General features: G+C 35.5%; 1 protein-coding gene across 3 annotated transcripts in view; it reads left to right on the forward strand.

The window, feature by feature from the left end:
- The first annotated feature begins 3976 nt into the window (after positions 1-3976).
- LOC145688183 (RNA-binding protein 5-like) overlaps positions 3977-23284 on the forward strand; it is a 108884-nt gene continuing 89576 nt past the window's right edge. The window contains exon 1 of one of the 3 annotated variants that reach the window (XM_081762044.1): positions 3977-4111. The gene's annotated coding sequence lies outside the window, so the exon portion shown is untranslated. Of the gene's footprint in view, positions 4282-16443; positions 16463-23284 lie in introns of those variants that run through there. The other 2 variants (XM_081762043.1, XM_081762045.1) reach the window with 2 other exon arrangements.

The raw sequence follows: 23284 nt of genomic DNA on the forward strand, positions 1-23284 counted from the left end.
AACAAGATTTGTGTGACGTAGTTCAAGAATATTGTGTGTCGCAAAAAAGGATGTACCCTTCAAAAGCGGACGACCAGGTCCTGACTGGGTGAATGGGTTTCTTCGCCGCCATCCGAAACTTTCACTGAGAAAGACTGAACAGTGTGGAAGGAATAGACTGCACGCCACAAACGAAGACGTCATAAAACATTGGTTCCACTTGCTAGATAGTACTCTGGATAAGTTTGGTATTAAAGATTGCCCAGAGTACATTTTCAACTCTGGTGAAAGTGGTTTCATGACTGATCCAAAGAGCAGCGTGATAATTGCCAGAAAAAGGGTGAAACAGGTGAATCAAGTTATTGGGGGAGTGGTCGTGAGCAAATAACTATCAGTGCTTGTTCATCAGCTAGTGGTACTATTTTTCCTCCATACATAATATACAAAAGCAACATTTGTATGATAAATGGACCTTGCGAGGGCATCTTGCAGCGCAATACACAACAAGACCTAATGGTTGGATGGGGAAAGGGCAATTTATGGATTGGTTTGAGAAATTGTTTTTGCCGTCTACGAGGAATTTATCTCAGAAAACAAGACTACTTATTTTTGATGGACACTTGTCACGTCTTAGCTATGAACTATCTGTCGTTTCAGTTGAACACAATATCCAATTACTGTGTCTACCTTCCCATTTGACTCATTTATTACAGCTTTTGGACAAACGTGTGTTTCGTGGTCTGAAAACGCAATTGCAAAAGGAGTTAGTCTTTACGCTAAAGTCAGCTCCGGACAGGTAAAAAAAAAAAGTTATGTTTCCCAAGCTCTTAGCTGATGTACTGGAAACAGTTCCACCGCAGAACGTTCGAAGTGGATTTGCTGCATGTGGTATTTATCCATTCAACTCATCAGTGATAACGGAAGTGGGGTACTCCTCTGTTGAACCATATGCTGGGCAAACACCAACCAATAGTCCATCCGTTGTGTGTCCTGTTATGTCGTCTGTTGGAACAAACAATAGTTTGTCTTCAGCCTCACCAGCTTCTGGCCGTACTTCTCCAAGTGTCAGTGATACATCACAGCTCTCCTTCTCTCATACGTTGAAACACTTTTTCTTGTCTGCATTACAGCAACCTTCAACATCCTTCTCGCCACCACTAGAAAGATCGCAACGAGTGCGTCGTTTTCGGTGTGGTGACATCGGAGGAGGAACTGCAACGACTACAGGAAGATTCTGCAAAATGTGGTAAGCGTCTCGCCAAACGTGCAAAGGAAATGTGCATACACCGATGCAAGCAACAACATCTCAGACATCTCAACAGCAGTATTCAGCAACATATGGATCATCTCAGCACCATTAAGATTCCACTCTTGACGTTCGTGGTCTGTGCCATATGCCCGAGGGATCAGACAAGAAATGGATACAGTGTAACTCCTGTGATACATGGTATCACCTTGAATGTACTACCTTGACAGAACAGGAGAACCTTGACACTCTAATCTACATATGCGAAGGGTGCCAGTACGGTGCAGTGTAGCATTATTACCCTTCGTTTCGTGATGGTCCTTATTCCCAATACTGGTCCTTGATACCCCATTCGCTGGTCCTTATTAACCCGACCGGACCATGCTTATGGCTTTTGGGACCACGTATCATAACTTTCAATAACTTTTATGTTTTACTTTGCATTATATTGCTTCTAGTCTGTGTTGTCAAAAATGTAAACTAGAAAATATATGTTCTAAAATGCACAACGTGTGTGTTTTTTTAACAGTTCCTAATACTTTTTTTTTTGAAAATATAGATATGGTGGTCCTTATTACGCCGGTTTACCTTATGACTCGAGTTATCGTTAGCGTAAATGCGGCATGCTGGTCAGAGACCATTTATTAATAGAATTTAAAGAATTAACCTTTTTTTTGAATTAACGCAAGAACGATCCCAAACTTTCGTTCGTGTGGCGGTAAGCTACAAGCGGGTGTGTATATAATTTTAATATTTTGGAGGGCTCTTGGGGAGGACGATCGCCCTCCTTTAATCCGCCCCTCGTTAGTTGACCGAGTCTCTATTGAATGAGAAATATAGTTTTTTGCAGTATAGCATCAGTGACTAGTACCACAGAAAAAATAACAAGATTTATTTTCTCTGTGCTAGCACTTTTCGCTTTGGAATAATCTTTACTCCACATTTTTCCACAGTGGCGTTTTTCCTGAGGCATTAAAGCAAGCAGTTGTTAAGCCCTTATATAAAAGTGGCAAGAAAGATCTTACATCGAACTATAGACCAATATCATGTCTGTCTACCTTCTCTAAACTTTTTGAAAAACTTATGTATATAAGACTAGTTAGCTTTCTAAATAATTTTAACTTAATATCTCCTGCTCAAAATGGCTTTAGATCAAATAAGTCTACTGAAACTGCTCTTTACTCCTTTCTCTATTCTGTTTTAAATTTAATAAACGCTAAGAAATATACAACCGACATATTTCTTGATCTTAGCAAAGCTTTCGATACAATTGATCATCAAATTTTACTTAAAAAATTGAAAAATTATGGTATTAGGGGAAATGCTTATGAGTGGTTTAAATCGTATATATCCAACAGAAGACAAACTGTTGAAATTAACTGTCAAACTCGAGACACTCAGGGAGTAAGCAAATGTTATTCAGATACCAAAGAGTTAAAATTTGGAGTTCCTCAAGGTTCCATCTTAGGCCCTATTCTATTTTTAATATATATAAATGATTTGCCACAATGTTTAGACTCTGCTAAAATTGTCCTGTGTGCTGACGATACAAATATATTAGTAACTGGAGAAACTTACGTTGAGTTATGTAATGCAGTAGATTCCACCATATCTGCCGTCAGTGACTGGATGGATAGAAATAAACTAATACTAAACACAACAAAGTCTTCGTGCATGTGCTTTCACGTAGCAAATAACGAGATAAGAAAACGCCCTTGTGTAACAATTAACGGCAAAACGTTGAATTACGTCTCGGATATCAAATTTCTTGGTCTTTGGGTGTCAGATACATTAGATTGGAAAATTCACATTCAAAAATTATCTAGTAAATTGGCTCAAACCTGTTACATGTTAAAGCTTTTACGAAATAGTGTCAGTCAACATGTTCTGCTCACAACTTATTTTGGACTTTTTCATTCTAAATTGAAATATGGTATTATATTCTGGGGTCTACTGCATTGCTAAATTCCATATTTGTTTTACAAAAGAGAGTTTTAAGGTTTATGACCGGAAGTAAACCTCAAACTTCTTGTAAACCTCTATTTAAATTTCTTGAAATCTTACCTCTTCCATGTTTATATATATATATGAACTTCTAAAATTTGTAAGAAAAGATATACAGATAGATACAAGCAGCTTCCGGTTGAACTCAGATATTCATATGCATAATACAAGACAAGCGTCTGACCTTCATGTAGAGTCCTCACGTTTAAAAGTACATAAGAATAGTACATTTCCTATGGCAGTGAATATTTATAACAAGCTTCCTTCCACTTTGAAAAACAAAACATCTGGTTTCAAAAAAGCAGTCAAGTCCTACCTACTCGAGCACTTTTTCTATTCTGTAGAAGAATATCTCGCCTGTAGTAAATAATGTTTAAAGTATATATATTTTGTATATCTATAATGTAAGGTTTTATTAACTGTTATGTTGTTTTATATCGATGTATGTAAATTAGAATAATGAAAAATTGTACTTTTTTTTTTTTTTTTTACATAAATTCACAGTATTTTAATATTGCATGTAGATTTAAATCTATACATATGCACACATTCAGTGTTCTTATGACGTGTCCAACTCATACGTTCACGTTGTGAACAATTTGTATGAAAAAGAATGAAAATAAATACAATACAATACAATACAATTTTTTCTGCAGACCATCTCAAAAACTTTAATACATATGTTGCATTGTGGGCGCTGTCCACAAATTTTTGTAAGACTGGTGTGGAATGAGGCCAATGGTAACAAGAGCAATCAAATCAGTACAAAGATCGAAATCCACTAAATTTTATTTCGATATTTTTGCTGGTTTAGATTATATTCGATAACAGAGAACTATTGAATAATTCGATAGTGTCCGTCACAAATTTATTTGTCAAGAGGTGGATATTTTTAATACTATTCGTCTATTTTGCATGTTTTGATGTTTGCACACTTAGTCAGTCGGAAACATTGGTAGCTTCCGGAAAATATAAAAGATAGTAGTGAATATTCAACAGTAGTACTGTCGAAACCCATGTAAACCAGAACATCCTGTACGAGTAAGAGAGTAGTAAGTGTACATATATTATTTGTATATTTAAACATTTCTGGTGGAACATTGGGCATTATTTATATTCAAAATATTCTATTTGTACTCGAAAGACCACCTCTTCACTTAAACATGCACAAAGTATTTAGATGTTAAGCTGAGAACTGTTTAATTACAGTGGTTTCTTTCCGGTGCAGATACAGAATCTGTAGGCAACAAAATGGAAACTTTACTGGTAAACTTATAATACGTAAGATAAAATGTAAGTGTCTTATAAGTCAACTTTGCAAGTACCTTACTGTAAAACACACAAAGAAAGAGAATTAGCGTGCTGTGTAATTTAAGGAGAATAAAAACATAAATTGCTACAATATCGCAACTATAGTTACCTTGTTCAAGAATGCAATGAAAGGTTTATAGTAGTAAACGAACTCTACATTCGTTAGAGGTACAATTTTGAAAAAGAGGCCGAAAATTATATGCCGAATTACTGTGAATGTTAAGGAGAGCACAAAGCAGCTTAGTATGTGCTACCTCTTAAGTCACAGAGAGACTTTCTTTTTTGTGTAAGGAAACTCAATATTGTCAATTCGTACAGTTTTGTATTAGTTGGTATGATTTTATTAGACATTTAACTGATTCTTTGAATGAATCTATTCTTTGGAACAGTTCCTCAGTTGTTAAAAGGAACCAGTTACTCTGGACTCAATTCGATTAGAAATGGTGTTTCATCCTTTAATTCTACTAAAGACTATTTTTAACATTGTAAATTTAAAGTCCAATTTGTTACCATGCAAACTTCCTTTATTAGCTTGGCAAAATTCGAGGAGACGGTTCTACCAAATTTTGACACATTTCTTACATTTTCAGGTTAGGTTAGACCTTCGTATTTTTTCAGCAGAACATGCACTAAATGAGGAGTTCCCATTACTACTTGTAGATTGCCTTCAGGAGGGCTTAGTATAAATACAGTTTGAACATGTGGCATAAAAACTACACTGCATGAAACATGAACCATCTAGTGCTACTTCGCCAATAAAAAGCACCAATGCTATCTAACCGAGTTCGGACAGGAGGGAGCAGGTGGTCCGAACAGTAGCCAGGAGGTGCGTCCGTAGGGAGCAGGCGCGTCAGCAACGGGGTATAATCGCATAAACGATTAGGATGGCATTTAGTATCTTCCCCAAATCCATCGACGTCTCCGGAACCGGCTCCGTTCTGAACGATCACTGCACATCCAAGTGAACAGTTCCGATAACCTTAATGAAAACCTCGAAACACATCACGACATATTTGCACCAATATACACCACACTTACCTACCCAATCCCAGAAAAAAAAACTCGCATCTTGCGAGGGAAGATCCCACACCTCCCAAAAATCCCTTCAAAACAAAAATTATTCTAACACAGAAAAACACACCGAACAACTTCCAACTCGTTTCATGGTTCTAGAACCGAGTACCTTGTTTTTGTCTAAATTGTGATAAAGGTAGAAGTACAAGGGCCCTGGGGTCTCTAACTCCCTTCGCTCGCTGTCCCTATCTCAACTATATTTTGTAAAGTAAGTAACACTGTTGTAAATCTTATATGTGCATACAAATAAATATTTTAAAAAATACTTACCCATAGAAAAAATTCACCACATATAAAAAACGAACGAAGTTAAAATATGGAAAATCAACCAGAATAAACATGCTTAATATCCTCAACCAGCTGATCAATTCATCCACACACCTTCTTTTCACATCATGGTGTCACATAATTCACACAAATGATCAGCTAGAAAATCCTTATGCTTTCCAGAAGTAAAAGAACGTCTCAAAAGTCGCCACTGAGATTCAATCTTATTTGTACAGGCACCAGTTTTAGGATCAACAAAATAATAAGTATGATTAACAGTTAAATGTTTACGAAAACTAGCTTCTGTCAATCTATCATAGCCCTTCCAACAGTCAGTAACTACTCAAGATTCAGGGAGAACATGCTTCAAAATAATACTACACAAGGCTGGAAAACTCCTCTTGTTATCAGGACAAATTTCCAAACGTAATTCATTCGAGTCTGCATCTATCATCCCAACAATCCAACTCCCCTCCACAACTCTTCCACGCTGATACTTCTACCGACCAAATTTAAATTCATCGATTTTAACACAATGTCCCATTCCACCAATACGACCACCAGAATCACAATAAAGACAGTCAAGTGCAATCATACAAACGTCGCGGAAGTACTGATACCAATCGACAATTGTAGCAGAGCTGAAAAACTATCATGAGAAGAACATTCGATCATAGGCTGTTCATAATTCCAATTACAGGCAAAAGCATACATCACAGTAATGGCTTTATCAATCCCTATTCTACAATTCTCGAACCAAGTGTTCTTCGACAAAGAAACCTCAACAGACTTTCCATCAACGCGATCTTTCAAATTAAGACATCGAAACCTACCAAACCCATGACCACGTTCACGCATTTCTAAATTGATATTCTTAGAACATTTAATGCATAATTTTGAAGTGCGTAAAAGCCCACGATGCTAACGAACTGTAATCACTATCAGGTGAACAGAAGTCACAACCAAGTGATTTGGGGAAGACTAAATATCAGCCAAACGATTATACTGGAAGAGCACTCTTACACATACAATACTTTCACTGTCACTCAAAATTCATTTCAATATGCTGTGCACTGACAGAATTACTGTACTTATATTCACACTCTCATTCTTTTACAGAGAAATGTTTCACATCGTACTTTACCTATATATTTTCTATGTGGTAGAACCGTCTGCTCGAGTGAGTCCATTACCTTAATCCTATATTATCATAACTTCAAGCAAGCAGTGTTAAAAATGGTAGAAAAAATTACAACAAAAAACAAACACATTTCCTAACTCCTGAAAAGTGTACGTCAAAACTTTACACTAAATATGAAGTAGAAATCACGTTTGTAATTATTCTTCAAGGGGGAGAGGCAAGCAACCCTAACACCCCATCAACACTAACAACATATCGAAATAATAAAAAGTAAACAGTAAACTTGAAATCTTAGAGTAACTTCATAAAATAAGATTTTTTTTTTTTTTTTTTTTTTTACTAATTATAGCTTTTGTACAAATTTTCCGACATAAATAATGCGCAGATTGCGTCATCATGAACTCTGTACCATTAGTACAATTTACATTTATGTTCAAATGGCACCAAAGATTTTCTGTATTTTGTGTATAGGCTTTACCAATTAGACGAACAAAATTAGGAGAATGACTTACAGTCAAAGGGTTCTATACAACACTACTTGGCGATAAATAATCTTTCCAGTAGTAGAGTAGGGCTATAATTGTGGAAGTAACATTAATACGTCTGAGAATAACTTCTATTAAGTTTTCCGCAAACCTCTCATGTGGCCATTTACTCAAGAAAATACAATTTGTCTCCCGGCAAATTCCAGCTGTAATTCACAACTTTTTCTTTAATCTTTTGATATTTATATTTTCTCCGCCCAAAATGTGCCTTATCAATTTGTGCAGACAACCTGGGTGCACCTATAACAGGCACAAAATATTTTTTACAATGGCCTCAAAACACTTCTTTCTGGAATAGTTTAAAAAATCAGAAATAGTTCTCGTATTTAATTTCCTGCACATGGACATTCATGAATAATATCTTCATATGTAGTAACAGGGTTGGCTGGTTTAAACCAGCTGTTAAAAAGAAAGAAAAAAAAAAAACTGGTTTAAACCAAAAAATGAAAAATATTCGTAAAGGTGTAAGTGTTCGTAAAATCTTGATGAACACACATTTGTGGGTTATCACGTTTTACTCCCGTACATTATTCGTATTATATTCAGACCTAAATTCCCCATTCATTACTCAAAGGGATTATACTACAAAAGCAACTTTTGTTTATTTTTATAAGTTTATGAGTGTTTCTTTTGTGATTTTTTTATAGTTTATTATTATTGTTATGCAATTGCAATCAAAGAAAACTTCTAAATATTGTTTCATTTTAATAATGTTTACTATTGATAAAATATATCGAAGTACCATATTTTTGGGGGAGGTCATACAAACCCCACGAGGGACATTTATTGAAATCAGAAGCATCTTTGGTATCTATGTATAAATGGGTAACCCAAAGTGAACTTACATAATTCGTATCTTTATTCACCTTTCTTACTGATATGCAAATTAAGTAGTTGTATTCCTTTAACTTCGACTAATAAAAGTCGTAGTGAACTAACCTGGACTAAATAAGTTCTGCAATATTTTGAAACTCTCCATATGTAATTCTTTATAATGTTTTCCCTTTTACAACTGTTTATCTTTTTGTCGTTCTGAAATGACTCTTGACAAATTATATTAACAAGTATGTAAAGATCAGTACAACGTATTTTTATCATGAGTCCTTTGTGAGTGAGTCGGCAGACGTATCGGATTTGTGACCAATTAGTTCCGGTTTCGAGTACAAATGGAGGACAATTTCTCTCAGATGTAAGTCAAGAAGAGGTTTGGATTCCGTTCCAAGCTTATGTGACCCCTTCCAGCATAACCCGATTGTTGCATAAAAACACCAAGGCGAAACAAACTTATTTCTGCCCATAAGTGATATAAATACATAGAGCAAATTATTTAAACCAAAAAGAAACAGTTTTTTTAAAATTTTTTTGAATAAAAACCATGGTTTTTGCCAACCCTCTGTAGTAATATCATAAACAAACGCATAAGATAGCAGAATTCTACGCATTCACTAATAAACGTCCCATTTCAAACATACAGTTGTTTCAAAAAGTAATACATTTCCTGTTACAATAAACTTAACTTACTTTCAAAAGTTGACCACAAACTGTGGTGTTTAACTTAGGCATGCAACCACCAACAACTGTGGTGTTGTTTACGCCAACAATGCAATCTTTATTAAAGTTCAATATTCCAATCGGAAAATAAAATTGTAACTAATTTTCTCCCTATTGCACATTAAAACTCTTGACCGACAAAGATTTTAATAGTTAATACTTATCTTACGTGAGATAAATAAGTATTTGTTAATTCATGAGTAGATTAGGTTAGTTTGGTAAATAATGGTCCATCCATTTATATTTCTGTCCAATATTTGAAGTACGTTGCTCGAGCATTTTTCATCAGGACCACAAGGCTTAATTCGAATTTTATGTACGATATTTATGCATCTCAACAGCGCTGAAATAATGAATATCACGCAGTATATTTTGTCGATATTAGTAGTTTGTCTTCTTGCCCGAGTAGATATAAATTACTTTATTTATTAGCTGTGTAAAAATTAATGTGTGTAATTTTAACGTTAGCGCACTTATTTAATTACTAAGAACCTGTTAATTTATATTTTAGGGGTCCTTCTCAGTGAATTTTTCTTAAATAGGAACTGCTTCATATCAAATCAACCGACAACTATTTCGAATTGCTAATAATTAGAATAATTTATATCTATTGGGGCAAATAGATAAATTACTAGTATCGACAAAATATACTGCACTATATTCATTATTTTACTATTATTGAGATGTGAAGACCGAACGTAAAGAAATAAATTAAGACTTAAGCCTGTGTAGCTTTGAAGAAACGTGCTCGTGCGACGCTTTTGAGATATTCGAAACAAATACTTACTTGTTGGATGGAACATATTTAGATGAGTTTTTAATTAATTATTACAATGTGTTGTGTACCTCAGGGAGTTAAAAAAAAAAAAAAAAAAAAAAAAAAAAATCTACTGGGTGCATATTCAAAACTGAAAATCTTACCTTGTACCTACAACTATATTTGACTTCACTCTGGAACCATATTCACACGTAGGTGCGACATGAGCCGGGATCTCTTGATACCCTGCAAAAGGAAAGGAAAAACAAACCCCAAGTAATTCGTATACACTCATCAATTCCACTCAGCACATATAATTAAAAGTAGACGAAATCTCCTTCCATTAGATAGAATATTCTCTCTCGATATTCTGCAAAACGAAAAGATAGCCCCAAGTATTCCGTGTACATTTATATCAGTTCTACTCAACATATATAATTCTGTCTATATACTATTATATAAAATAGCGCAAGTGGGTGACTCATCATCGCCCGGACCATACTATTATACGTGGTGACGTGAGATTCGGAGAGAATACACCTTTTGTCACAAAAGCAAGGGATAAGCAAAAAATTTTGGAAGTGCCCATTCTAAAAGGGGGTTCAAAATTTTCACCAAGAATAGTGTATCTTACGAATTACTAGCGTTAGAGAGATGAAACTCGGCATTTAAACTCCTCACTAGAAATAAGGGAAAATGTGTTTCATCATTTTCGAAAATTCAGCTCCAAAAGGGGAACATTAATAAAATAATAAAATTTCCCTTAGTTTAATTAGAAGGTGCCAAATTTAGGATTTACTTGGAGATATGAAATTTGGTATATAGACTTTTAATTAAAAATAAGAGAACATATATTTTAAAGTTTCTGATAATTCGGTTTTAAAGGAGGAAAAAGAGAACAATTTCAATAATATCCAAATTTCCCTTTAATATTCTATCAGGCCTAGTTTCCGTTGTCAAACTAAACCCAACAACACACTGAGCAAGGCTATGTGATAAAAATATATAAAAATACAAACACGGAACAGTTTCAACACACTAAGTGTCTCTTCACCAGACTTCCACTCCATCTGGCTTCTTGCGAATTGGTCACCTCTTACATATCTTCCAGAGATGAACTTTCACTTAGGCTCTGCCTCTTCATTAAAAAGTAACACTTCTGTTTTTCTACTTTCACCTGTTCAGCTGTACACTTTTTCAATTAAAAATATACTATTTTGCTGAATTCATTCTTGTCCTTCAATTATCCTTGTTTGTTCTCTTTCTTTTTTCTTCCTTTTCCTTTCTTTAAGTAAAATCCTTCCCCATTCTTAATTTATCGCAAATCCTTCATTCCAACTCATTGCGAGTTATGCTACTTATGCCATTAGCTTGACTATGAATTTAGTGTTTCTTTGTAAGAGAGCCATAACCTACTTCTTTCACCTTCAGAAAATTCTAAGGTCGAAGTGATATTCTAGTACTTGTATTATTATCCTTAGCTTAGATTGAGTTGCTTCTTTTAACTTATATGTTTGTCTTAAGTTAACATACATTACATATGGCTAGATTAACGTAAGTTAAAGTCACAGGATAGTCAATTAAGATGACAGTGAAACTCTGGTGCGAAGCGGTACATAGCAGGGTTGGCAAAAACCATGGTTTTATTGAAAAAAAAACAAAAAAAAAACTTTTTTTTTGTTTAAACCATTTTTTTTTGTGTGTGTGTGTATGTGTGTTTAAATAATTTGCTCAATGTATTTATATCACATATAGACAGAAATAAGTTTGTTTCGCCTTGGTGTTATTTTGCAACAACCGGGTCATGTTGGAAGGGGTCACATAAGCTTAAAGCGGAATCCAAACCGCTTCTCGGCTTACATCCAAGAGAAATTGTCCTCCATTTGAACTCGAAACCGGCCACAAATGTGATACGTCTGCCGACTCACTCACGAAGGACTCATGATAAAAATATGTTATACAGTTCTTTACATACATGTTAATATAATTGTCAAGAGTCATTTCAGAACGACAAAAAGATAAACAGTTGTAAAAGCGAAACCATTATAAAGAATTACATATGGACAATTTCACAATACTGTAATAGTCCAAGTTTGTTCACGACGACTTTTATTAGTCGAAGTTAAAGGAATACAACTACTTAATTTGCATATCAGTAAGAAAGGTGAATAAAGATACGAATTATGTAAGTTCACTTTGGGTTACCCATTTATACATAGATACCAAAGATGCTTCTGATTTCAATAAATGTCCCTCGTGGGGTTTGTATGACCTCCCCCCAAAAATATGGTACTTCGATATATTTTATCAATAGTAAACATTATTAAAATGAAACAATATTTAGAAGTTTTCTTTGATTGCAATTGCATAACAATAATAATAAACTATAAAAAATCACAAAAGAAGCGCTCATAAACTTATAAAAATAAACAAAAGTTGCTTTTGTAGTATAATCCCTTTGAGTGATGAATGGGGAATTTAGGTCTGAATATAATACGAATAATGTACGGGAGTGAAACGTGATAACCCATAAATATGTGTTCATCAAGATTTTACTAACACTTACACTTTTACGAACATTTTTCGGTTTCTGGTTTAAACCAGGTGTTTTTTTTTTTTTTTTAAAGAACAGCTGGTTTAAGCCAGCCAACCCTGGTGCATAGTAAGGCAAATATAGATTTAGAAAAAGTTAAATGTACCGAAGCGGTAAGGATTTTGTAACGTTTCTTTCAAGGCTTTCTTTGATAGTTTTGTAATCTTTTATACAGGAAAAAAATAATGGCTTCTGTTTTTAAATAAGCTTGTTATACAGTCTTCATTGTACATCTTTCTACCATATTGCTGCTTTAAGGTAAGTTCCAGGCACATATTTTATATATATATATATATACCCACAACATAAGTGAATGAAATTACTGTTTGAAATGTGGGCTGGCCATCGACACGTTAGCATGAAGGAAATTAACTTCATTCACTTATATTATGATATGAATCCAGGTAAATGACAACGTTGCATTTTATTTAACATTGGGAGCATAAAGAGTGTACAGACCAAACGGCTCGTCAGATTTAAAAAATCCTTCACTTTAGATTAAAAATATAATAGTTGGAGACGGTTTTCCCTCTTACATTTTCTTGTAACTCGGATAATGACAGTTACCCTATGTCAGGGTACTTTTGAGACACCCTGTATATATATATATATATATATATATATATATATATATATATATATATATATATAGAGAGAGAGAGAGAGAGAGAGAGAGAGAGAATTGTGCGTATGGATGAAACATAGAAACCCTGAAGCGGGGATGATTTCAATATTTCAATATGGCGCTCTTCTGAAGTATTTTTTTTTTCCTTAGTTCATATCTTCATTATATAATAGTGTTTTAGCGAAAGCATTATAATGCGTTTCTTTTTTTTTAGTTCATGTAAATATATTTTTCAGTATTTTCTGGTAAGTAATTTATCTTAAAACCGTAATTTCGCCCTTTAACTTTACAGGTTTCCTCAACTTCCTCTCAGTTTGCTATCAAGAAAAGGAGTCTTGATGGAGAATGACAATAGAACGTATTATTTAACGTTAATCGTAAATTCAACTAAAAATTATTGAAATGTCTACCTATATAATTAACTATTCTTCTTTTACAATCTTACAATGTACAAGAATCTGTAGAAATGAAAGATTTCTAATCCATTATTGCTAAATATAGAATTGAAAAACCGTCAGCATTGTATGGAATTAAGAAATTGCTTTCTTCTTCCAAATATGTACTGTAATAAGTCATTCGTAGTGATTGTATAATTACTTTGTGACGAGTTTTGTATTAAGATTTCCCGTTAAGATCTCATCTGTTAAGATTTTGTGCGTGTTCTTCCCGGTTTCAAGCTAATGATATATCTGCATTATTTGGAATGAAATGAAACATCAGTCCTCCACAACAATTCCCGTAATGATTGTGGGCTAAGTGATACAGATGATTTATGAAAGTGAATGATTATGGAAGAATTGGTGCAATGAGAATGTCGAAAGATGCAGAACAACCCCAAAAAGTCACTGACATGAAGTTGTCCATCACAAATTTACTTGGCCTACAATCAAACCAGGATACCTTTCCATCAGATATAAACGCTGTACAACTGGGCCCCACGTTGTTGATTTGTCCACCAAATTTGTGTGATGTTTCGTTCAGGTTGTAACTGTTGTGTAATGTGTGTGGTTGTTGGTTCGTTGGAATAGAATTTTCCGTTCTTTTCAACACCGAGGCTACGTGACCTACAGTCCATGGTCGAATCCGAACCACTGCAGTGCGATATTGTTTTCCATATTTCTCCTATCGGGAATCGAACCTGGAACCCCGTGTATCGAAGTGGCGCGCGCTACCCATTAAACCAGCGGGGAGGGCATATAATCTATGGTGTTTAGACTAATGTCACTTGTCTTTTTATCACCTTGTTTAGCAAGGATGTAATTATTGTTCTGTAGGTTGCGGTAAGTATGCATATTCAGAATTTTCGTCGTTCGAATAATAATGTGGCTTGAATGAATTATCATTATTTAAAGTACAGTGTTGTGGGATAAACAGAAGATTATGTGAAACCCATTTAAGAGCATATCTACTTGTTGGTTAGAAAAGAGGAAAGTATGTCAACTTTTAAATACTAATGTACATATGAGGCGCTTTGTTAAACTTCACTACTGCTATTTATACAGAATGTGTCACGAGATGTTTATTGAATTTTTCAGATCAATTTTTTCCACACACTAAGGCAGAAATTTATTTTATTTTTTTTATTTATTTTTGTTCTTTTCAGTGTTTGGATAGTTTAGTGGGCATAAGTTCAAAAAATAATTATACTTCGTCCAAAGGTCTCTTTAGATTGGTTAATGTTTACTTACGTGCTTTGTCGACTCGGACGCTCTATAGGACGAGACTTACAGTTAAAAGTGGGATCTTACCCAGTGTAGTGCGTTCGATACTCTTCCACTGAGAATCGTACTTGGGACCTCTTGGATCAAAGGCACGCACTCTAGCCACTAAACTAAGGAGAAGGGATAAATTTCTTTAAAGTTCTTTAAGTAATGTGGATATAGTAATTATTGTGTTTCTCATTGATAAGCTTCGATCTTACCCACGCAGACATCAGATTAGTTCAACACTTTTCATTTGTCTTCTTGATGCACAACTACAATATTTACATAGTATATTGACGTATTATAGCTGTAACTTACGTGTGATATATTTGATAATATTTCGGCTCAGTGGTACAGCGCTCACCTTTGGTGTATGGGGTCCCTGGTTTGATCCCAGCTTGCACCAAGTGAACTTTGTGGTGGAGCAACACCGTGTGGGTTTCCTTGGGGTTCTCCTGTTTTCTCCCACTTTCTTTCAACCATTTAGGTCATTATAATCACCGTCGTTCCCCTTAGCTTCGGTGCATAATCGGAAGATGTTAAACTTGATATTTTATCCCATTTCATTTCAGTTGATAACATTTAGAAATGATGAGTTAGGACATTTGAGATATTACAAAAGGCAAATTAAATGTGTAAATAGCTCTTATCTTTGTATTAATTTATTTTTATTTTTACTGATACGTTAAATTTTCTAACATACTTTTTTAAAATGCTCTAGTGTCCAAAATATGAATACATTTAAAGTGAGTTAATATTATCCTACCAACATTCCAGCTCTTGTGTTGTATTGCATTCACTAACGCACACAATTATGGAATGTTTCTTTTTTTTTTTTTTTTTTTTTCTATGGTTCGAACGAGAGTTCAGCAATTAATGAATGGAACATCACATCATGATGATTGTTTTCTATGCGTGGTTTTTCTTTTTAGTGAGCTAGACATCAATGATTAATCATTTAAAATTAATTATTTGTTAAAAACATAGTGGATCGTCCGTGACTATAATAAAAGAGCATTACAGTATTCTTAAATAGCTGCCTGTTAGTCTTGTTGGTTGGGTAATTAGAGTTTAACGTTCCTTTCCACCGTTGAGTTTACAAGAGACAGGAGTTATTGTTTAATGGGAGGCAAACCACTACTCAAGTTTGTTTTCAAGGCAAGTGCTTCTGCTAGGATTCGAAACCGTCCCCATGAGCGTTTACTAAACAGCCAGAAGGGGCACCTGGTTATTCTTGTGTTTTACATTCCCCGTTGGATCTAAGTTATTAGTCAGTGTTGTGAAAACTTCGCATGCTTACAATTTGAAAAGTGATAGCGTGGACCTATCTACATTTCTTTGTGGCTCAAACCGTTCAGGAAGACCCTTAAAGACGAAATAAACAATATACTATAACTTTTTGTCAATTTATAAAAAATGCGCCAATTGCTTCCTTTAACTAATATTTTGCATGCGTATTTCTTCCTAGGTAAGACATATATAAAATTCATTATTGTATATTGGCCAGTTTATTGTGTTTTCTTCCTCTTGAATATGACTTGCGAGAAAATGTAAAATTTCATAGACTTAACTCTATGTATTTGTAACATTACAGCTCGTGGAAGATTTCAGCCAGACAAATGACTTAAAGTGGAATAAATAAGTCCTCAATAACCTTCAATATTGGGTCAGTACCGAAAATTCTGTGATAATTGTATTTTTTAAAGCGATTAAATTATTACTTCTTCTGCTTCTCTTGGGCCTCCTTGTGCTTAGATGATTAACTTTGCCACCCTTAGTGGGGAAGACTCGGGTTCTCTTATTGGGAGTTCAAGTAATTTGAATTTTACGTAAAGCTACAAGTCCAAGTATCGTGTAGCCTCAATACTGAGGTACGACTTGAAATTCCAACTCAGCTAACAAACTATTGTGTATATATATACTTTCCTTTGTGTCACTTACGATTGAATATTAAAGTTTTGAAAGATATTTATGCTGAAGGGATAAATTTTCAATCAGAAATGAAGTGTACGAAGAAAACACAAATAGCCAAAATGTGAAAGTTCGTAGGAGGAGGAAGTCATCTGAAAGCTAACTGGAACACACATAAATGGATTAAAATGTTCGCTAAATCTTCAATAATTGGCCAACTCAGTTGTCACATTTAAATTACTATTGGCTGTAACTGAATGATAGTGAATTTCACATTTTTTGGTCCTTGATTGTTTTTCCCTGTACCCTCCAAATGTAATATTAGTAATCAAATAATTTTATGTTATGACCGGTATTGCAGTGGCCCTGCGTAGCGTAGTCGCTAGCGCTCTCGACTTTGGTACAAGTGGCCCAGTGTGGACATTCGGTCGAAAAAGTGTAAAATTTTCTTCAGGTCAGCTATCTTGAGTGATGTTTTCCTGGGTTTTCCTTATTCACTTGAAGCATATGCTGGGATAGTACCTGACATAATGGTCTCAGGCCGCTTCCTTCCTTCCTTCCTTATTCCTTTTTTCGTCCCCAGTTCTCCGGACAGTATGATTGCCGAGGGACGTCATCCCTCGTAGTGATTGCCTAACGTGGCCATGGATGCCGAAAGCCCACAAATTTAATTTCTAATCTTAACCCTAATGACCGGTATTTCATTATTTCCTATAGGTTAAAGGAAATGGATGATAAGGCAAATTATGATGAAAGCGCTTACGGTGGAATAAACCTTAAAAAATGCGGGAAAATATCATATTCCCATGGAAACTATTTTGTCCGCCAAAGAGTCACATGATCTGAAATTTATTCAGGATTACCTTGCACCAATGTTCAGTGCTCTTTCTTTCACTCACCGTGTTCCATATTTTGACAGTTATGCTAAGATGGTCTTAGGAAAATGATGAAAAGCTTAAAGGTGCGTGCATTTAGGACTGTTCATCATTTTTTTTTTTTTTTAATACAAAGTATTCCAGAAATCGAACGTAATTAATATAGGTTCACTGCCTAATTTTTTAATAAATACATAATACCAATTAATATTTTTGAGTTGATGATCATGCTTGCCCTAATGGTTTTCATTGATTTAAAAATGCTTTTCAGAATAGAAAATATATCGATAGCATAAAATATTTTAGTAAACGGTATTTTCTAAGTACTAGATAACTGCACTTACAAATTTTAGAGTATATTTTTTAAATTTCTCAAAATTTGTAAAAATGTGAAGAGTTTGCTAAGTGACTAATTTGTATCCATAAATACATATTTGTGTAGTAATTGCTGGAATAAAATTTAAAAGAAAATAAGAAATCGCCTTAAAGTTTGCTCGAATATCAAGTCTACATGAAGAAGCAGTCTCGGCCTTTTTTGAGTGGTCAGCGAAAATTCTGTTGACGATTTAATGTGCTCTATTCATTGAATTGTTGCCGAGTAACCGCGTCATTAATACAAAAATCTTCTATGCATATGGTCCTTTGTTAGATTCCTAATAGATCCTTTATTTTCATTAGCTTAATCTAAACGAAAAGTAAAATAAAATTAGCAAATAGTGGATATTCTTAGTAATATATTTCCATTATCTTAATAGGATATTCCGATCTTTTGGTTGATTTCGTAGTAAAAATCCTTTCCTTTTATGGTGGGACCTAAACACCAAAATATGGTGGTTTCCACCCACAATTTCCAATATGCTGACTTTTTAACCGGTAATATAAATTTTCTCTCCCGAAAGAGAAAAACCCTGACGCTTATTCCTTTCGTCATTATTTCAGTTTTAGGGATTGAACAGTTTTTCAGCTTCTAGGTGTATCTCAGTGGTGGATATAATTTAATGTTGAATATAAATTACCTACCATGAATCAAACCGTAAAACACTTTTTTTTTTTTTTTTTTTGCAAAGAGAGTTTTTTTTTTTTTTAACTTTGAATGATAACAGTCAGTTATTCTTGAAAATTATACATAGTATTCAATATTTCAAATACCCTATGTAATAGACGTGACTTGACTGTGTATGAATATCTTTCTCAATCCAAAACAATCTCATTACCTCTCCCTTCTGGTCGTCCGACGTCGAAGCAAATTTGATACAATGGAAAGAGGAGGTATACAAACCTACAGGAGAGAGAAAACCTTCAAACTGCATGTAAGCGGTGTTTTTAATAGTAAGTTATTGATTCTTAGAGGGTCTATTGAATGTTAGTAGTTTATATACTGCCGGACAGTAAAAGCGCAACCATGTGAAGGTTGCGTCAGATTGATCCTACATTTACAGAATGTACACAGGGTGAAAGGACATGTGAGATAGTGTCTACTACAGCGTATTTCCCATGAGCAGAGTAGGGAAGTTGCCCTTCTTTAAAGACCGGCATCTTTGAACTGTAGTCCGGCCAGTTTTTGCTCCTTACTACTGTACTTGCTTGCAACTCAAAATGAAGAAACACACTCTCTCAGGGTGGCCACTCACCTGGAAAACCTGGAAAACCGGGAAAAGTCAGGGAATTTTTTAATTCTGGAAAAGTCAGGGAAAAGTCAGGGAATTTTGATGAAAAACATGGAATTTTTACTCGGGGGAAAATTTACGTTCTGCTGTATTCTTAGCCATTTAGCCGGTTTATTTATATACAAAACAGTTTTGGTCGCTGGGGGCTTCGCCCCCAGATTTCTCCTTCGTTCCAGGTTTCGTTTATCTACCTCTGCTGGTTTGGGCTGCGCATACTTTCTTCATATTCTTTTGTCATTTAATGCTGCCTATGAATTGAGCTGGAGCGAAATCGGGACCATTTTGTAATTAACACACTTGTTTAGTTCGATGGCTGCTTGATTTCCAGAATTCGCTCGGGGCTGCGCCCCTGCATCCCGTTTTGGTAGTCACGTGATTAATATAAAGGCTGAACGATAGTTGAGTATTGCTGCCGGAAGAGTTCCGAATGTGTGTCTAGTGTCTGAGTCAGTAACTAAAGCTGAAGTTCTGTGGTGTTTGCAGGCAGTAATTGTCATTCCGATCTGCTTCCCGACTGGTTAACAAATTTCAAGCTCATGTTCCCTGATAGCGAAATTTGTAGTAAGATGCAATTACAACGTACCAAGTTATCTTATACTATCGTTCATGGTCTTGGACGACTTTTTAAAGGTGATTATCTCAAAGAAATAGAAGCTTGCAACCATTATGTTATTGGGTTTGATGAAAGCCTTAACAAAGTCTCGCAAAAGCAGCAAATGGACCTTACGATTCAGTTTTGGGACAATGAAAGAAAGCAAGTGTCAGCAAGGTATTTAAATTCAGTGTTCCTCGGACATTCAACGTCAGCAGACATTCAAATTAGTTTCAAGAATGGTATCTTAGGTTTGGACCTCAAGAAAATTGTTCAAGTTTCGATGGATGGCCCACATGTTAACTTCAAATTTTTAAGTGACCTGCAGAAAGATCTTGCAAGTTCACCTTCAGATCCAATTCTTCTTGATGAATTGTGCTTTTAAAGCTGCCATGCAAGGAACAGGTTGGAAATTTGAAGAATTCCTAAGGGCGTCTTATAATTTATTCAAAAACGTTCCAGCTCGTCGTGCAGATTACATAAGATGCACAGGGTCTTCTGTGTTTCCGAAAAAAATTTTGCAGCATTAGATGGACAGAAAATTCAGACGTTGCTTGCCGGGCGATGGAAATATTACCGAACGTAAAGAAATACGTACAGTGGACTGTTGATGAGAAGAAAGTACCACAGTGCAAAAGCTTTGATACTGTAAGACATTTCACAAATGATAACCTGATTGGTGCAAAACTTGGCTTTTTCACAACATTAGCAAAAACTGTTGAACCTTTCCTGCGTGAATTTCAGGGAGAAGCTCCTTTCCTTTACAACTCGCTTCAGGCCATAGTATTGTCTGTTGCAGGTCCTTTTGTGAAAGATAGTGTTTTGGAAGGCCGGCCATTGGTTAAGATTGATTTCAATAATAGCGAAAACTTAAAGCCAGCCAAGTTTGTAAACATTGGGTACACATCAAAGGATGCTATACGAAAAACCAATACCGTATCGGATAGACAGACTCTTGAATTTCGACAAGACTCGCGCAGGATGTCAGAAATTCATACTGAAAATAATGGACAGGTCACCTCTAAAACAGGTGACAAGAGCAACCTTACAAGAGCAATTTCTTTCCTGGATCCAAGTGTGTTTGTTATGGATGACACTGTAGCTGTAAAGAGATTGTCCAATTGCCTAGAAATTGTAGTATCCAAAAATTGGATTTCAGGAACATTAGCTGATGAAATCCAAGGTGAATTCAAAGTTTTTGCTAAAAATCCTCTTGTATTGGAAGCAATGAGGAATTATGACAGGAAAAGTAAGAGATTAGATGACCATGGATGGAGATGCTGCATTTAGGCGCATGCTCGATACATATGACTGATTTTGTGAAATTTCTCCTCATTTTATCTCATGGAAATGCTAGTGTGGAGAGGGGATTTTCAATCAACAAAGAATGTTTAATTGAAGATCAAAGCGAGTTGAGTCTAATTGCACTCAGGCAGGTACATGATAAAATTTCAGCTGTGGGTGGTATTGATAAGTTTCCAATTACAAAGAGGGTTGTCCATGCTGCCCGCAATGCTCATGGAGTTTATGTTGAGTCTTTGAGGAATCAAGAAGAGGAAGAGAAGAAACAGAAGAAGAGAAATGCCATTAAGGATAAAGTTATTGAACTCGAGGCGAAGAAAATGAAGTTATTGAATGATGTCAAGGAGAAACTGTCTGCAATTGATGATGAGATTATTGGTTTGATGTCTTAAAACATTTAAGTGGATGTGATCTTAACTTCAGTTTGATTTTAGTGAACTGCAAATTGTGATTTGAGGTTTTAAAACATTTCAGTAAAGTAGTGTTCGTTCCAGTAGTTTGTGTTTTAGTAGTGGACTGTAAGTGTGTGTACTTTTGTGACTAGTATTAAGCTTAAGGTTGGAAAGCGATAGGGATAGACATTCCTCTTCTCGTTCTGTGCAGCAGTTGGTTACAGTGGAGTGGAAACACACAGGAGAATTGAAAATTAGGCAAGTAAGTGATTAAAATTAGACTATTTATCTTCGCGAGTGTTTTTTGTGATTCTTTTTTAAATAATGATCTTCTGGTCCACATTGTAGTTCACTTGTAGCTTCTGTTTAAGCTTTGAAAAACAATGATATACCAATTTTAGATCTCTCTAGAAATTTTCTGGAAAACCGGGAAAATTTCTGGAAAAGTCAGGGAAAAGTCAGGGAATTTTGAAATTCCAAATGAGTGGCCACCCTGTCTCTGTACCATAAGCATTCTCTTATCACAAGTACAGGATGAGCTACGGCCACCAAGGAGGACCATACTGAATCCTGAGTCAGTTACCTACTGGTGGGGCGACTCCTCTAGCAGGAGTTCATTTGTACCTGCAGTGTTGGTACCCGATCGTGGAGGCGTACTCATTTTCTTGGTGTCGGGACACCAAGCTACTATATTCCACGACCAACCCATGTGCGGGATCCTTTGCAGCTCCAAAAAGGACTTGCTAAATCCGTGCTCTGTCTACCCTATGAAATGTTCAATCTCATGTTGATAAACCACGTACCATGCATCTCCTGAACCCACCCGATGACACGTGAAGTTGCCACTTGAAAGACGGACCGTAGTGTATCCGTAGCCCGTGCGTCCCCCTGATCTCTCACCTATTGAACATGTCTTGTTCATAATTGCATAACACGTCTCACACTAGCATCCTTTTCCAGCTACATCTTTGAGGCTTGGTAAGTGTGGTAGACGCATGACTTGCTGCACTCTAAAATGATACCCAAAATTTCATATTTATTTACGCCTCCTTGTGTCGCAGCCGTTGTGGATGCCCATGGAAAACCAACGCACTACTGACCTTTGGACTTACTGTTAGGTTCTCGCAGCGCTGTCACAGTATAATTACTTCATACTTGTACTCTAAGCTGTTTCTTTGCCTCTTTTGAGGCTACTACTCCTTATCCTCCTTGTTGCTGCAGCTTTAATGTCAAATAGTGTATAATCTCTTTCAATGTTAACAACTTCCTCACGTCGTGCCTATTAAGTTCAGGGATGATTGCGTGTTGACGTAAAGAAGTTGCTGCTACCCATTGTCTGAAATGAGTAGGTTTGAGCAAGTAGAATTTCTAGCGAGAGGATTATTTAGTATATTACAGAAACACTCTACTTCATTTAGAATTTCATATATTTGAACAGTGAAAATGTAATCGTGTAAGTGTGTGGAACTAGTGGATATGACTTAATCATTCAGATCACAGTAGTTCAAATGTCTGGTGCTTCGATCGCAAGTAACATTTATAACTGAGGTACACATACCTTGATGTTTAGGCTTCAGACTGGAACGACGAATATCCACTGCTGGGCTTCTCTCTCTCTGGTCGATGTAGGTATAGGCAATTCGGCTTATCACAGCTAGCCGACTAATGGCCAACCATCAACATATGGTTGTTCGTAGTACTCGTAACTCGAGACTAAGAATTCGACTTATGATCTCCGATGTCTGATGA

The sequence above is a fragment of the Thermobia domestica genome, chromosome 6 (assembly GCF_964235325.1).
Source record: "Thermobia domestica chromosome 6, izTheDome1.hap1.1, whole genome shotgun sequence".
Lineage (NCBI taxonomy): Eukaryota > Metazoa > Arthropoda > Insecta > Zygentoma > Lepismatidae > Thermobia > Thermobia domestica.